Source organism: Cajanus cajan, chromosome 1 (assembly GCF_000230855.2).
Source record: "Cajanus cajan strain Asha chromosome 1, NIPB_CcT2T_4, whole genome shotgun sequence".
Classification (NCBI taxonomy): Eukaryota; Viridiplantae; Streptophyta; class Magnoliopsida; order Fabales; family Fabaceae; genus Cajanus; species Cajanus cajan.
The window spans coordinates 73,414,150-73,430,193 of NC_138517.1; the positions used below are offsets into that span (position 1 = coordinate 73,414,150).

Sequence of the window (16,044 nt, forward strand, 5' to 3'; positions counted from 1 at the left end):
GTCATCTTCAGCTTGTACAGTCACCAGCTTGTCACCCACTATGAATTTGACTTTCTGGTGGAGCGTAGAGGGAACAACTTTCGCATCATGAATCCAAGGTCGGCCGAGGAGACAGCTGTATGCGGGAGTAATGTCCATCACTTGGAATTCGACGTTGAAGATGGTGGGTCCAATTTGGATTGGAAGATTGACTTCTCCCACCACTTCTCTTTTAGAACCGTCGAAAGCTCGGACGATCATGTTGCTCGGGCACTTTTGGATTCCCTTGATTGCCATTTGATCGAACGTTCTTTTTGGCATCACATTCAAGGAAGATCCGTTATCCACCAAGACTTTAGCAATGTGATATTCCTTGCACTTTACAGAGATGTGCAAGGGCTTGTTGTGATTCGGTCCCTCAGCGGGGATCTCTTCATCGGTGAAAGTGAGGTGATCAGTAGCCGTGATGTGACTAACAATCCCCTCAAACTTGTCTTGGGAAATAGTGTGCGACACGTATGCCTCGTTCAAGACTTTCAACAGAGCTTGCCGATGCGGTTCGGAGCTTAGGATCAACAACAACAGAGTAATCTTTGCTGGCGTCCTATGAAGTTGATCCATGATGGAGTACTCGCTCTGTCGGATATATTTTAATAGCTCATCAGTCTCCTCCTCGGATTCTTTATTTTCCTCGGTTTTTTCCTTTTCTTTTTCTTTTCCTTTATTCTTGGAAGCTTTATCGTGAAGATCTTCGGGAGCGTAGATCCTGCCACTCCTAGTCATGCCCCCAAGTCCAGCGATGTTAGAGATATCGCTGTCGGCAGAAGAATGGATGTCGTATATCCATAGCACAGCCTTATTTGATTCGTAGGGAAAAGGCCTTGGAGCAGTGATCCTTAACGGTGTCGGACCTTCCCCTTGATTCGTCTTGATTACCAACAACGGAGTTGATGTGCGTTCGCTTGGCGCGGTTGTTGGCTTACATTTAATAACGAACGGCGTGCGATCCATTCTAAACATACGCATCGATTAATTCTTTCTTTTTATTAATGTTTATTAATGAATTACTAGGAGAGATGTATGTAAATGAATGACTATGAAATGCAAAGGCAATTGAAAGATTTCATAAATCTCAAAAATTCAATTTTTATTAATCAAAGAAAGTGTACAACTTATTATACAATGCTTTGAAGCAATTTTTTACAAAATGAGAAAAGCCGATAGAAACCCACAAGCAGGTTCATGTTTCTTCTCCATTCATCTTCGGCTTCCTCTACATGACGGGCCATTGCCTCAACTTGCGTATGGACTGCTTGGCTCATATCATCATTAAGCTTTTGAGCGTCCTTCGCCTTTTGAATGTGGTAGTTGATCATGGCTTGCAGTTCATTAAGCTCGTCTTCGGCTCGATCCTTCTCCCCTTGGAGCTTAGCCATCTGTGCTAATCCTTCCCTTTCCTTCTTGCGGAAATCAGAAAGGCTTGTGGTTTGTTGTTGAGCAACTTCCCGCCATTGCTGCGCATCGGATCGAGTCAAGAGTAGGTCATCCTGCATGTCCTTGATCAACTGTGCCTGCCTCGCGTGCTCGGCTTCAAGGTGTGCTATCTTTGCGTCAACATCTCGGAGTTGACTACTCGGTTCAACCTTTGGCATTTTGGATGCCCGAATAGCCTTCTCATTGAGGTTAGCACACTCATCCTTGAGCCGCTCTATCTAGTGGTCTTTTTTCTTGCACTGCCTTTGTAGACCGTCAATGGCGAAACTAGATTCTTCATTTTTCTCTTCAAGAAATCTCATCTGAGCTCCCATGATTTCCAGCTTCTTGGTCAAGGCATCGACTTGTTCTTGCAGCACCCTCCTTGTAACTGCGGTCGCGCAAGAGGTGGATGGTTGGGGCACCCCCCTCTCGCTCCTCCAAATCTCGTAGTCGGTGGACACGGATACCCGAGGCTTTCCAAGCTCTCGATCTCCCTCATAGATTGGTCTCTCCCACGCTCTAATGACAGCGTGCATATCCCTCTGATGCTCGAAATCAAAGGAGAAACACAATCCACCAAGCTCCTCTTTAGTAGGAACAATCTGAGTCCTCATAAGCTGCCTCATAGCCAATCTAGGTGAGTAGGCTATGCAACCTCTGAGGCCCATCAAAGGTATGCTTGGATAGCTGCCGCATCTCATCAATATGTTGCTTGGACGGAACCAAGGACAAACCCATGTGAAGTGTTCAATGCTCCACTGTTCCATCTCTTCATTCCATTCGGAAGCATAGCGGCGGCATACGGGGATTTTCAAAAAACTCCTCAATGGATTGGGCAAAGTCCCCATGTGACTAGAGGCGTAGAAGTGTGTGATGCCCCACACATATAACAAGGAGGTGCAACATCGGATAATCTTCCCTTGCTTCTGCTGAGATAGGTGAACAGAAAGCAAGGTGTCGGCAAGAATGGCAAGCACGGGACTCTTCATGTGCACGTCCCACGCGAAGAAAGTGTCCATAGCGGCATGGTCCACTGTGTTAGCGTGAAAGGGGAATAGGATCGTCCCAAACACGGCTAACGCTAGAGTCTTGTTGAAAGCTAACTAATCTCCCTCACCAGCTAAGGAAGAAAGGTGGTCCTCAATCATAGCGAGCTTCCAACCTTTGATACTGCCGTTCCCCACTAAGGCAGATGATCGTGATGGCAGTTTGACTTGAGTAGCGACCCTCTCCATGGCCACATGATTGCCATGAAAGACATAGACGCCTGCTGATTTGGGCCATCGTAGCATGAGCTCGTACTCCTCGAGAGTAGGAACTAAGTCAAACTGGGGGAACTCGAAGCAATGCAGATCGAGACTCCAGAAATGAACCAATGCTCTCAGAAAAGCTGGATCCACATATATCTTCATCAGATCGAGGACTCGTCCATAAGATTTCTCGAACTCCATACGAGCCTCACGTGGCATCAAAGAACAGAGGTGGTCCAACCTCTCGGCACGGTATAATAAGAAATCCACTTTCTTCAACTGCCCTTGCATTCCATTAGATCCCTCCATGATCTATGATAAAAATGCATGATATGAGATGATGGCGTTGAATATGCATGCATTGTGTTTATTCAATCTAAGCATTATCATGTTTTCGGGATGTTCCTAAGATGATGCATGAGATTGCTTGGTTTGGATAAATATCTTTTTCTTTTTTTCTTTTGGGTATTTTGTTTTTTGTATATTTTTGGGTGAAAAGGGAAACTACCTATATGAATGTGATGAAGGTAGATGTTAACACCATGTAATGGAAGATTCTTATTCCTATTTATTCTTATTTTAAAAGGGAATGTTGTATGTTTAAAGAATGCAATGTATGCTCAAACAATGTCACATAAACAATGCACAAACAATTCACTCATCCACGAACAATCACGAGCGAATCACGAGGTAGGGGTATCCTGCAGAAAAGTGCATATTCAAGGAGGTTCTAACTGTTCTCACCGGTCCAAGGCCCCCAAGGTGCCCCCATTATAGGGACCCAATTCCTCTCGTCGTAAGTCGATGGAAAGCTCCAACGCACTGTCGGACTCGAGTTCATGGTTATCACCTTGAGTGATGCTTTCCGACAACGGTCTACGGGCACCTATAGACCCATTCGACAACCGGCCGTACTAACATCCACTCCCTATGGCTTTCCACTCATGCCCCTGTCGCCACCCGCCGAAATGGACGTTGGCATTCGCGAAGACGGTCGGACTCTTTTTAGTTTTGAAAGATGATGGATTGTTAGAATGACTCATTCTCAAACTGAGACCTCATCGAACTAACAATTTTATTAAATGATTCTCACCCATCCATGTTAATCCCAAGCGGGACCCTCCATGGATTGATGGTTTTCGCAAAAAAGGGGGTTCTTGGAGTCGCCACCAATATTTTACTCAAAACATTGGAAAAAGGTACAAGGCAATTGATTTTCGCAAATCAACTTCGGCCATTACAACCAGAGTTGGGTAAGGGAGTCGGTTACGTGTGGGGAAGGTGTTAGCACCCCACAACACCCCTTTCGGGTTCCCTATGACGGATTATTTCATAAATAAAAGCATAAAATTACTAAATTACCCCTATTTATTATAAGCGATTATGAATTAAATATTTACATAATTTAAATATGCAATGCAACAATCATAAAGCCGTAAATAAAAGCAGTAAAAGAAAGGATTTAGAAAGAAACCTCCGAAGCAAGCTTTTATATATTCGAAACGAAGTTTAGGAGGCTTTTTGGCGCTCCTTCACACTACAAGCTTGCTCGCTCCTCTCCTAGAAGATAATTTTTACTATGGAAATCAAAAAGATTTCCCTTCGACTAGTTCGAATCCTCAAGCTAAGTGCTCAGAATTTAAGAACTTCGTCGGATCAACTCTTGGAGAGGTTTCTAGGGCAGAGAATAGCTCAAAAACCCAAGAATACTCAGCCAGAGGGGGGAGGAATGATCCAAATGTGTGGGAGAATGTGCCAAATGCGTTCTATATATAGGAGTGAGGCGCGGTACGGCCTCTGACGTCAATACGGCCCGTACTGAAGTTTTCAACTACAGTACGGCCGTATTGAATTTGGTACGGCCGTATTGAAAGTTCAGAACTTTCAATACGGCCGTATTGGTTTCAGTACGGCCGTATTGTAGTTCAAAATGTTCAGTACGGCCGTACTGAACTTCTAGGAGGCCGTATTGAGCTCCAATCCTCCCACTTCCTTATTTTAAGCTACTCTAAGACTTCTAAACCTACAGATAAGCATCCTAAGGTCTTCCGGGGTCTTCGAGGAGTCCTTCCGGCTGACTTCCCTTCGGTCTTCGAGAGTCTTCGAGTCTTATTTCCGACCCGGACAATTTTATGGGTCTACAGCTGCACCCTCTTTACTTAGTCGAACGGCTTTTTTGGTGTACCGGTTGACAAGTAAAGGAGTTGACCCAATTGTCCGGGGAGTAGGCCATCCTTCCGACTTGTAGTGTCTTCAGGTGGGAAAATTGTTGAGTAGCCTCTCTAGGTCGAGTATTAGTCGTCGCCTCTCCAGGCTCGTGCATACCAGCGTGTTTCTGACGACACTGGTAGCTGAGTACCGCCTCTCCAGGCTCTGCCTCCATGTTTCTGACGATGTTGGCAGCTGAGTACCGCCTCTCCAGGCTCTGCCTCCGTGTTTCTGACGACGTTAGCAGTTGCACACCTCCGTTGTTTCTGACGACGTTGGTGGCAGAGTACCGCCTCTCCAGGCTCTGCCTCTGTTGTTTCTGACGACATTGGCAGCTGCATACCTCCGCTGTTTCTGACGAACGGGGTAGCTGAGTACCGCCTCTCCAGGCTCTGTCTCTGTTGTTTTCCTGACAACTTTGACAGCTGCATACCTCTGCTGTTTCTGACGAACGGGGTAGCTGAGTACCGCCTCTCCAGGCTCTGTCTCTGTTGTTTTCCTGACAACATTGACAGCTGCATACCTCCGCTGTTTCTGACGAACGGGGTAGCTGAGTACCGCCTCTCCAGGCTCTGTCTCTGTTGTTTTCCTGACAACATTGGCAGCTGCATACCTCCGCTGTTTCTGACGAACGGGGTAGCTAAGTTTGCCCTCTCCAGGGTCTGCGGTTTGCCCTCCCCAGGGTCTGCCTCCGTGTTTTTGACGACGTTGGCAGTGTGAGTTTGCCCTCTCCAGGGATCTGTGATAGTTTTGTCTCCACAGTCCACGATGCTGCTTTGACAGTTGTTTTTGATTTTGGTGCCGCTGAGGGCTGGATAACGCAGGGATCCGTCTAGGGGATGTGCAGTTACTCATAGGTTCTCGTGTCCCAACTTTCCATTGCGTAGTTGGTGCCCACTGGGGAATTTCTGATTCCTTGGGGTGCAGACACAAAGATGCTCTTTCTGAGATGAGCGGTGCCTTATGATTGGCTGACGTCCTTTCGACGTTGGTGGAGTATCCCGGTTATCCTTATTCGGGTGACTCTTTTTGATTTTTTTTTTATTTTTGTTGCCTCTGCGTAGGCTGTCATCCGCTAGGGGATTCTGTCATGTTGACCTTGATTTGGCCTCTTCTGTTAGGCAGATCATCTTGACGTTCAATGATTGGCCAAGTGCCAAATTCCGCTTGGGGAATGATTATTGATCTTTTTTTTTATTTTCTCTTTTTGAAGGGGTGCCTCTGAGTAGGCGAATGGGAATTGAGGATCTTATGTGTCCCAGAGTATTATTTAGAAAGCCTCTTCAGGTTTAGCTTCACTCGTCGCTTGAGTTGGAAAGCTATCTTCCACTGAGGAAGTCTAAGTCCTTTGACTCGGATATTTTGCTTGGTTGATCATGCTTCCATCGGGGAATCTTGCTGATCTTGCTTTTGATAGCCTTCACTGGGAATTCGACCCATGAGTGGAAGCTTGAGATGTCTCTGGGCAGTATTATTTCGGCAAGCCTCTCCAGGCTCAGTTATTTTGTATGTGTTTGATTTTCTGAATTTTGCCTTTTTTCGTTTTTTTTTTGGCTTTTTCTGTTTTTGCCTTTTTTTGTCAATTTCGGCTTTTTCTGTTGGTTGCTATCATACACAAGCAATTTTTCTATTTTTCTATTTTATGAGATGCCTCATGATGAGGTCTTTGAATGTGCAACTAATGGGTGTGATGCACAAAATGCAAGTTTATTCATTATTATTATTTTTTCAATAAACAGAGAATAAGTGATCTTCCAGTACACCTATCATCTGTATGCATGCATGCGGTATGATGCACCTAATTCTATTTGATTTATCTTTCAAAAGAATTAAACGATGCGTTTCTTTGCTTGGATTTTTGCCATTCCTCTAGACGGGCTGTGCGCTGCCGATTTCTATAACCGAGGAATGATGCGTATGAGATTGGTGTCATCAACCAAGTGATCCTTCCCTTCCTTTAGAAAATGTATCAACCCTCCTATTGACCACTATATCTCCATGTTTCCACTAGATTATTCTAAAATCATTTGGGACAAGAGAGAAAAGAAGGGAAGGATATATTTTTTTTTCCGAAAGTTTGTGTTTTAGAGGGGATTATTATTGTTTTGGAAACGGTTTTTGTAAGAATGGTTGGCCAAGGTAGGCTCAAGTGTTTAGGCTTGTTTGATCAAACACTTATGAAGTTTAAGAAAGTCTTATTATTGATGTTGTGATTTAACAACTTGGATAGCTTCCCTTGAACCTTTCTTTTTGAATTCGGCTCATGGTACCATCATGGATTTCTTTTGCTTTTTTGATTTGTCCTTATTTTTGCCTAAAACACCCCTTTGTGGTGTCTTAGTGGACCTTTGTTTTTGTTTATTTTTGTAACCCTAATTTTTGCCTAGGTCACCCTTCCGTGGGATTCCTAGCGGGTTCTTTGCTCTTATTTTTGCGCAGCCCCCTTTTTGGGTTTCCTGCCGAGCTTTTTGTTTTTAGGATTTTATTTTTATCCATGATGGCACTTTTCGAGGCCAAGGAAAGGTGCTCCAAGCTGTCATGCACACTTCCACATAAAAATGATGCGGGTTTATTGTTAAGACGATTTTAACCTCATTTATGCTTATTCAAACTGGGTTAAATAATGTGGCCTAGAAGTTTATTGTAAGCGAGAAAAGAAGCAATAAGAGATGGATAAAGAATGATTTTATTATAATCATAATGGAAACATGTGCCCTATCGAGGCTCGGGGGTCGGGCTGTCCCCGAGGAGTGATCTCTAATAGTCATCAGATCTATACATCCCTATCGGAAGAAAAATAGCACTTGATGACGACGACCGGCCTTGACGCTTGTGAACCGGCCTTCCTAAAGATCTGGCTTAAAGAACGTCGAGAAGGATCTTGATTCCTCTTCGTCCTTTGATCTTTATTAGGGTTTTATCCTAACCCTTGTTTCCCCGGATTATCCTTAATAACGGGTAGCTCGGAAATTCCTTGGGAATCCTTGCCAAGTCCCTGTCCAGGAAAGTATCTGTGCTTTGTGAGCATGTAAGCTACCTTCTTCGTTTCTCGTGGAAACGTTTCGACATTGGCGATTTCCAATGCTTGGAAGGCGGTCTCTAGAGCTTCCTATGCCGCATCCACATAAGGTATAGCAGATGGCTTGCTGATGAGTATGTCATCTTCATCTTGTACCGTCACCAGCTTGTCACCTACTATGAATTTGACTTTTTGGTGGAGCGTAGAGGGAACAGCTTTCGCATCATGAATCCAAGGTCGGCCGAGGAGACAGTTGTATGCGGGAGTAATGTCCATCACTTGAAATTCGACATTAAAGATGGTGGGTCCAATTTGGATTGGAAGATTAATTTCTCCCACCACTTCTCTTTTAGAACCGTCGAAAGCTCGGACGATCATGTTGCTCGGGCGCATTTGGAGTCCCTTGATTGCCACTTGATCAAGCGTTCTTTTTGGCATCACATTCAAGGAAGATCCATTATCCACCAAGACTTTAGCGATGTGATATTCCTTGCACTTTACAGAGATGTGCAAGGGCTTGTTGTGGTTCGATCCCTCGGCGGGGATTTCTTTATCGGTGAAAGTGAGGTGATCATTAGCCGTGATGTGACTAACAATCCCCTCAAACTTGTCTTGGGAGATAGTGTGCGACACATATGCCTCGTTCAAGACTTTCAACAGAGCTTGCCGATGCGGTTCGGAGCTTAGGATCAACGACAACAGAGTGATCTTTGCTGCGTCCTATGAAGTTGATCCACGATGGAGTACTCGCTCTGTCGGATATATTTTAACAGCTAGTCAGTCTCCTCCTCGGATTCCTTATTTTCCTCGGTTTTATTGTTTTCTTTTTCTTTTCCTTTATTCTTGGGAGCTTTATCATGAAGATCTTCGGGAGTGTAGATCCTGCCACTCCTAGTCATGCCCCCAAGTCCAGCGATGTTAGAGATATCGCTGTCGGCAGAAGAATGGATGTCGTATATCCATGGCACAGCCTTATTCGATTCGTAGGGAAAAGGTCTTGGAATCGTTATCTTCAACGGTGTCGGACCTTCCCCTTTATTCGTCTTGATTACCAACAACGGAGTTGATCTGCGTTCGCTTGGTGCGGTTGTTGGCTTACTCTTAATAACGAATGGCGTGCGATCCATTCTGAACATACGCATCGATTAATCCTTTCTTTTTATTAATGTTTATTAATGAATTACTAGGAGAGATATATGCAAATGAATGACTATCCTAGATCTCTCCATGATCTTTGATAAGAATGCATGATATGAGATGATGGCGTTGAATATGCATGCATTGTGTTTATTCAACTAAGCATTATCATGTTTTTAGGATTTTCCTAAGATGATGCATGATATTGCTTGGTTTGGATAAATAACCCTTTTTCTTTTTGTGGGTATTTTTTTTGTATTTTTTTGTATTTTTTTGTATTTTTTTGTATTTTTTTGTATTTTTTTGTATTTTTGTTTTTTTTGTATATTTTTGGGTGAAAAGGGAAACTACCTACATGAATGTGATGAGGGTAGATATTAACACCATGTATTGGAAGATTCTTATTCCTATTTATTCTTATTATTATTATTATTTTATTTTATTTTTTTTATTAAAAAAAGAATGTTGTATGTTTAAAGAATGCAATGTATGCTCAAACAATGTCACATAACAATGCACAGACAATTCACTCATCCACGAACAGTCACGAGCGAATCACGAGGTAGGGGTATCCTGCAGACAAGTGCATATTCAAGGAGGTTCTAACTATTCTCACCGGTCCAAGGCCCCCAAGGTGCCCCCATTATAGGGACCCAATCCCTCTCGTCGTAAGTCGATGGAAAGTTCCAACGCACTGTCGGACTTGAGTTCATGGTTTTCACCTTGAGTGATGCTTTCCGACAACGGTCTACGGGCACCTATAGACCCATTCGACAACCGGCCGTACTAACATCCACTCCCTATGGCTTTCCACTCATGCCCCCGGGTATAGAGGGAACTGTTGTGTGCAAAGGTTCGTGTGCAGTTTTTATTTCAAACAATTGCGGAAATTTAAACATTCAACAGTTATTAAAGCCGAATAGGTAAAACATGTTATCATACAAGCGAGGGGTAATGAAGTAATTTTAAACTATTATTTTAGAAATAATCCATCACTAAATGGGACTGACTCTCGAGGCTTCCCCAGTGGAGTCGCCATCTGTCGCCACCCGCCGAAACGGACGTTGGCATTCGCGAAGACGGTCGGACTCTTTTTAGTTTTAAAAGATGATGGATTGTTAGAATGACTCATTCTCAAACTGAGACCTCATCGAACTAACAATTTTATTAAATGATTCTCACCCATCCATGTTAATCCCAAGCGGGACCCTCCATGGATTGATGGTTTTCGCAAAAAAGGGGGTTCTTGGAGTCGCCACCAATATTTTACTCAAAACATTGGAAAAAGATACAAGGCAATTGATTTTCGCAAATCAACTTCGGCCATTACAACCAGAGTTGGGTAAGGGAGTCGGTTACGTGTGGGGAAGGTGTTAGCACCCCACAACGCCCCTTTCGGGTTCCCTATGACGGATTATTTCATAAATAAAAGCATAAAATTACTAAATTACCCCTATTTATTATAAGCGATTATAAATTAAATATTTACATAATTTAAATATGCAATGCAACAATCATAAAGCCGTAAATAAAAGTAGTAAAAGAAAGGATTTAGAAAGAAACCTCCGAAGCAAGCTTTTATATATTCGAAACGAAGTTTAGGAGGCTTTTTGGCGCTCCTTCACACTACAAGCTTGCTCGCTCCTCTCCTAGAAGATAATTTTTACTATGGAAATCAAAAAGATTTCCCTTCGACTAGTTCGAATCCTCAAGCTAAGTGCTCAGAATTCAAGAACTTCGTCGGATCAACTCTTGGAGAGGTTTCTAGGGCAGAGAATAGCTCAAAAACCCAAGAATACTCAGCCAGAGGGGGGAGGAATGATCCAAATGTGTGGGAGAACGTGCCAAATGCGTTCTATATATAGGAGTGAGGCGCGGTACGGCCTCTGACTTCAATACGGCCCGTACTGAAGTTTTGAACTACAGTACGACCGTATTGAATTTGGTACGGCCGTATTGAAAGTTTAGAACTTTCAATTCAGCCGTATTGGTTTCAGTACGGCCGTATTGTAGTTCAAAATGTTCAGTACGGCCGTACTGAACTTCTAGGAGGCCGTATTGAGCTCCAATCCTCCCACTTCCTTATTTTAAGCTACTCTAAGACTTCTAAACCTACAGATAAGCATCCTAAGGTCTTCTGGGGTCTTCCAGGAGTCCTTCCGGCTGACTTCCCTTCGGTCTTCGAGAGTCTTATTTCCGACCCGGACAATTTTAGGGGTCTACAGCCCCCGGGTATAGAGGGAACTGTTGTGTGCAAAGGTTTGTGTGCAGTTTATATTTCAAACAATTGCAAAAATTTAAACGCGCAACAGTTATTAAAGCCAAATAGATAAAACATGTTATCATACAAGCGAGGGGTAATGAAGTAATTTTAAACTATTATTTTAGAAAAAAATCCATCACTAAATAGGACTGACTCTCGAGGCTTCCCCAGTGGAGTCGCCATCTGTCGCCACCCGCCGAAACGGACGTTGGCATTCGCGACGATGTTTGGACTCTTTTTAAAGTTTTGAAAAGATGGATTGTTAGAACGACTTATTCTCAAACTGAGACCTCATCGGACTAACAATTTTATTAAATGATTCACCAATCCATGTTAATCCCAAGCGGAACCCTCCATGGATTAGTGGTTTTCGCAAAAGAAGGGTTCTTGGAGTCGCCACCAATGTTTTACTCAAAACACACTACAAAAAAAATAACTTATGCCTACAGACACTTTTACCTATAGACCTGAATTAGTGTAGGTAAAACTATAAAAAAAAATTTACCTACAAATGTTTAATGTAGGTATAACTCAAAAATCTATACCCGCTTTTGTTTGGTGTAGGCAAAACTCAATATAACTTAAAATTCTTCTACCAACAAATTATCAATGTAGGTAAAAGCCTTCAAAGACTTATACCTACTACTACTTTAAGTAGGTAAAAAATTTACAAAATTTATACCTACAGTTAGTTAATATAAATAAAAATCCATGTAAAATAAATAAATAATTATATATAAGACTAATTAATTTCATAGAAAATCAATATCAATACAAAATATATAATTAAAAATTAGAATTAAATAACCAATCTTTAAAAAATAATTAATTAATAAATTAAATAAAAATGTATCAATTAACAAATCAATAATTAAAACATTGAAAAGTTTATATATATACTGCAGTGTGTGAGCCCAAAACATTAAAAAGTTTATATATATTGCAGTGGGAGCCCAAAACGCATCATATTAACAAACCAATTACACCATTCTTTCTCGCTGCACCCATTCCTCGCTCGTGTCTCCGTGTTTCCGTTCTGAGTCTCGTGTCTCCGTTCTGAGTCTCGAAGTTTGACTACAACCTTCAAATGCTTCTTCAATATTATTTATTTACAGGTTTCTTCATCATGAATTTGCATATCTCCTACATCTTATGTGTTTCTTCTAATCTAGGTTTTCGGTTCATATAATCCCAATTCGTCTACTTCATTGCGCTTTACTTTCGAATTTTATCTCGTACTTTTCTCCTTCTTGAGTCTAATGTAGGATTTGTTTATTGGTACTGAGTTTGCTAACAGATGTCGAAGAAGCACTCACAGATCTCGTATTCGAACGTTTACCAGTTTGTCAATAGGTATTTTATATCTTCTCACTCTTGGATTCTTCCTCTGTTAATTACATTTTAAGGATCATATTTATACTCTATTCTTCTTTGATAGATTTTCAATTTCATATTTTATAAGCAATATATATTTTATAATTTTCTCTTGTAGTATATCTGTTCTAATAAATTGCATGCGTAGTCTGCATCTATTTTGAACTTTGTTATTACTCTGTTGTGAAAATTATTTTTCTAGGCAGGATGTAGGTTTTTTATTATACTGTCTTGCATCTATACTGTTATGTATATGGATTTGTAGTTTTTCAATTGGAAACCAAGCATACACATGTAACTTTCCTTGGTTCATTGTCTTGCATCTAGGAATTGAACGTTTTCTCTCCTGTTGTAGTTACTCCACACATTAACACTTTACCATCAGTGCCAACCTCACAGTTGAATTCCTCTGCCATCATAAATTCAAGCAAAATTAGTTAACACTCATCAATAGTGATTAAAAGAGTGTTTATGTAATGAAGTAATATAAAATTTAGAAGATTTGAGATATTTTATTTGTTCCTAGTGGATACGTTAGGAGTATGGTAGTTGAGTGCATGTTTGGGTCATAGTTTTGTTGTGGGATTTGTGATCTTTCAATGGGCTGTTTTGATGAGGGGCATTTCAATGGGGAGCTTGAAAATGGAGTGAGTATTGGGTGTGGTGAAGTGGGTTTTGACTTTTGAGGAAGAGATAAAGACTGATATTGCTTCCATTGAGGATGTCGTGAAGGTGCTGTTGCTTGGTCTTGGGGAAGATATTAACAGGGAAGGTCTTAGGAAGACACCACTTCGTGTTGCCAAGGCCCTCCGTGAACTTTAAGAAGTTATTGTACTAAAGTAATTTATGCATAGAGAAAATCTTGCCAATTATACATGCACGAAGACAAATGGAGGACTATTATTTTGTGGAATATAGTCTTTTGTCCCTTTTGTAACACAAAATCATTTGTGAGGTGCATAAAATGATGAGTGAGACTTACGTGATTTTGTGATTTCCAACAAATTTCAGCCAATAATAAAGTGTCAAGTAATTTTTCATGATTTATTATTGATATTCTCTATCCTGTTTCAAAAGACATTTATTTACCTATTGTATCTCTCCTTGCTTTGTAGCCTGTTTATCTTGACATTCTCATGCCACCATTAATTGAGAAGTGGTAGCAACTTTCAAATTTTGATACAGCTTAGGTGTTTCTATTTATGTTGCTAAGTAGACTAGATTAATATGTGGAATCACGGTCTAGTCTAATTTAATTCTAAAGGCCAGGTTATTCTGTTTGTCACTCTTTTTTTATGCCTTCTCATCTGCCACAAATTATAATGCCTTCAAGATGACGTTTCTGTTAAACATGATAATGAAGTCTTCTCCATGTATAATATTTAAATTCATAAACTTATGCTGGTAGCTGGAAGTTAGGTTATCATTCTGATTCACATGTTATGCATGGAATTTGGGGAAAACTATCTATATAATTTGAATTTTTACATGGACTATATCTGTATCGTCATATGTAGTTTCTTGCTCCTTATGTGGAATGCTGGTGTTCAATTTTATACAGGCATTGGGTACCGGTTTTGCTCAATTTGCTAAACCTGTTTTTAGGAGGTGCATAAATATAATCCAGACCCAACAATTTGTTAAGGTTCTAATTACTTTTTCTGAATGTTCTTTTAAAATTTTGTTTGCTTTATATCTTCTTAGAAAACTCATTTTTTTTGGTTGTTTCTTAGGCATTGCCTGGCATGTCAGTTGCCACCCTGTTGGTGCTACAAGTTTTTTCCTTCTTTAATCTCTCATTCAAATGATGGTCTACTATCTGATTTCTTTTTAGTATATAATAGTATTAGTTTATATAGTTACTTAGTGTTGAAACCTTTAAATTATAAGGTTTTAGGTATATAGAAAAATAATAGAGACTGAATACGATATAATTGATATTGACTTGATATGATATGTTGTAGTACAATGTGATGATAAAACCTTAAGTGTTAAAGCCTTAATTATACAAGTAGTTCTAACTAAATAAGGTAACAGATAATAAATTATAAGGAAACATACACACTAACAAAAAATTGGGAAACTAGTCCCAAGTAATAATTTTGCTTGAATGTGTTATTATCTAATCTGTTTATTATCTTTTATTGATCACTCAAGGGCTACTAGGCCTGCTATATCGGTTGATGGATTTGAGTTACATAAAACCTAATAAATATCAAGTGTTATTATGGTGTCTATCAAATTATTAATTTGTTTGCATAGTCTATTTGAATCTAGATGATTCATTTCCTTGGCCTTTATGATTGTCTAACAAACTACTGTATTACCATTAGAGTCTGATTTTGAGATTTTATTTTATTTTCCAAGTTCCAACAAGTTGAGGCTAATTCTATTAATCTATTTCAGGCTGATCCTGTTGCCACTAGGGTTCCATATGATAAGGAGTTCATTGTTTGCTCTCTTGGTCTTGGCAGTGGAATAGAGAGTTTGGTACTCATCCAAATACGAATCTATATCAGTGCAATTCTTTTATAATTGATCCACTTGAAATAAAAATAATGTAATATAATGTAACCATTGATTACTTTTTTAATACGGGTAATTATTACTTAATTTTTAAGGTTGGGGAAATAAAAATAACATAATATGCTTCAGGAAGAAAATATACTTGTGACAAATATTTTCCTTGCCTAAAATGTTTCATTTTATCTATTCAATTTTGTTAACTCTTAAATTCTATCTCTTCATTCCCTTCTAAAATGTTACTTTAGTAATTAAAATGCATAATTTAATGTCATAGTACATGATGATGATAATTATCATAGCGTTGTAAAATTGACATCTTTCATATTTTTTTTAGGATTGGTGAAGGATTTACATGCAGTGGATCAACATAGATGGCAATACTTACACGATGACATTTATCAATGCAATATGTTTTCCTTTTTTATTTCTAATTAGCAACTTTAACATCATGAATTTGTCATTTTTATAACATAGTTTGGGTACTTATATTTCAAGCTCTATGAACAATGATACTTGAAATATAATACAAACATGATGTTTAGAATAACATGACAACAATTACTGGTATTTGACACTGATATAGAATCTCCATATTTGACTTTTTTTTTTATACTTTAATGTCATTTTTTGTATACAAGATAATAATAAAATTTGAACTACACTTCGTATAGAGTACACATATTCTCTATAAGAGATATTATATATATATATATATATATATATATAGGTACAATAATAATAATAATAATAATAATAATAATAATAAATAAAATAAAAAATATTTTTATCTATAGTCAGAGCATGTAAGAATA

At 39.8% G+C, this 16,044-nt stretch overlaps 1 long non-coding RNA gene across 1 annotated transcript; it reads left to right on the forward strand.

Annotated features, from left to right (window-relative positions):
* Window positions 1–11,869: 11,869 nt before the first annotated feature.
* LOC145958459 (uncharacterized) lies at window positions 11,870–15,842 on the forward strand. The gene is made up of 5 exons (XR_014434345.1): window positions 11,870–12,447; window positions 12,630–12,685; window positions 14,268–14,351; window positions 15,113–15,196; window positions 15,567–15,842. It is a non-coding gene; the product is annotated as an uncharacterized LOC145958459 (long non-coding RNA).
* Window positions 15,843–16,044: the final 202 nt, after the last annotated feature.